Source organism: Lissotriton helveticus, chromosome 12 (genome assembly GCF_964261635.1).
Source record: "Lissotriton helveticus chromosome 12, aLisHel1.1, whole genome shotgun sequence".
Lineage (NCBI taxonomy): Eukaryota > Metazoa > Chordata > Amphibia > Caudata > Salamandridae > Lissotriton > Lissotriton helveticus.
The window spans coordinates 128,171,128-128,173,101 of NC_136073.1; the positions used below are offsets into that span (position 1 = coordinate 128,171,128).

Sequence of the window (1,974 nt, forward strand, 5' to 3'; positions counted from 1 at the left end):
CTGCCACCGGCTTCATCTTAGGAGATCTACCCTCCGGCTCCTACGGTCCTCTCCTCCAAGTTCTCCACCTCCGAGGCTCCTGGATCCTCCTCCTGGCCTCCTGTTTGGTCTTCTTCCTTGGATTCCTCTGATACAAGACTTATGTTCCTGGACTCTGGCTATATCCTTAATTTTATTCATTTATCCTTTGTTTAATGACTATCCATGATCTGCTCGCCAGCGAAAAGAGGAAGCTGCGCAGTCAGTTAGGGTCTTTATCTAGTTGGTCCTCTGTGATTGGTTATTTCACTCTCGTTTTTTCTCGTTCCCATGGCCCAGTTTGTGCTCTGGCCCTCTGGGAACTGTAGTTTTTGCTTATCTTGGCTGCTGTTCAATTAAATGCAAGATTAGAAAAGCATAATACGCGCCTCCGTGTCTTTAATAAAATTAAGATTTTCCGTCATGAATACTAGAAAAATCTACATTGTTGAATAATGCAGGTTTGTAGCCTTTGCAGAGAGGAGTGTGTTCATCTGCCTGCCTCTGGGATCATTCTAATACACTTTTTCTGTGCATGACTGCTCATGTACCTGCTTTGTATAAGTAGATTGAAGCAAGCACGATGGCCAGGCGTTGGTGGTATAGTGGTGAGCATAGCTGCCTTCCAAGCAGTTGACCCGGGTTCGATTCCCGGCCAACGCAGCCATTATTTTTATTTCACATTTTGCTGTAAGGAATGCATCTAGTGTTTTGCATTTAGTCTTTAGGTCTTAAATATGAACACAGGTTTTTTTCAGTAACATTACTCTTTGATGTTATAGCTACAATTTTATTTTCACTGAGATGCTTTGCTAAGCTTACAGACCGGTGTACTGAAGATGCGAGGGGCCAGCTATGAGAGAAAGGTGTCGGGTGTCGGGCAGTGGGTTTACTTTGGCTCACATGAAGCCGGCGCGGGCACCCAGAGGTGATTGTCTAATCTGTTTGTTCTCTTTTGGTGAAGTATCTTTTTTAATCCGTTCACGGCCGGTGCTGGCTCTGGTTGATCCAGTGGATGCGCAATTCGTGTTTTAGTGGAACAGGAGATTCTAAACAGCCCAACTAGCGTAGATTCCAATGTTCCTAAAACATGGAATACTTAAATTCGAAATGTTTGTATTCTCCTCGGAGGGGCACATAAACAGAAATCGGAGGGACTGCTGACGTGAAAGAGTGTTATTGAAGATATTTCGTGTTGTTGCCCCGGGATGGGATGGGGCGACCTACAACCAGTGCGGAGCAGAGAAGCAAGACTGGAAAGATTTGGGCTGAGGGGGAAACCTCGCACAGCTGCAAAATGGTCCCAGTGAGACACCTTCAACCGGCCCTTTGATTTATGTCTAGCAAATAAATGGCATTTAGGCAATTGTACTTTCCCGTTTAAAAATGTTGCATGTGCTAAAAAATGTTAAGTTGTAAAATACATACGGGTAAAGAAACTTAAGGGTGATTGAAGGTGTCACGCTGATAACCAGCCACTTGACTGATGAGCAACTCACTATGTTGCATCTGACAACTCCTGCTTGCAATAGTTCATAAAAAATCCCAGGAAAAATAAGACTATATAAGATACGGTATATCTGAAAGCAGTTTGAGCACATCAAGCATTGGTGGTTCAGTGGTAGAATTCTCGCCTGCCACGCGGGAGGCCCGGGTTCGATTCCCGGCCAATGCAACGGAATCTTTTGGGGAAATATTTATACAAACTCTTATTTATTTTTAAAGATCGTAAATAAATTTAAACACGTTTGTGCAAACAGAGCGCTGCATTCATCCTTTCCTTATGTGTGATCTAGAACAGCTCATTTAATTATTCATTCGAAGCAGGATCTCCTGTCAGCGCCCCCTGGTGTTTAATGTGGAAATGTTCAACCCATCATGCCACGTCTCTAGCTCAATGTGTACAAACATATGATGGCCAAGTTTACAGAAGTTTCTCCCCGTTTATGATTGGCT

The 1,974-nt window shown here is 43.7% G+C and overlaps 2 non-coding genes across 2 annotated transcripts; both read left to right on the forward strand.

Moving 5' to 3' along the window:
* The first annotated feature begins 609 nt into the window (after positions 1–609).
* Positions 610–681, forward strand: TRNAG-UCC (transfer RNA glycine (anticodon UCC)). The gene has a single exon. It is a non-coding gene; the product is annotated as a tRNA-Gly (tRNA).
* Positions 682–1,622: 941 nt separating this feature from the next.
* TRNAG-GCC (transfer RNA glycine (anticodon GCC)) lies at positions 1,623–1,693 on the forward strand. Its single transcript has one exon. It is a non-coding gene; the product is annotated as a tRNA-Gly (tRNA).
* The last annotated feature ends 281 nt before the right edge of the window (positions 1,694–1,974 follow it).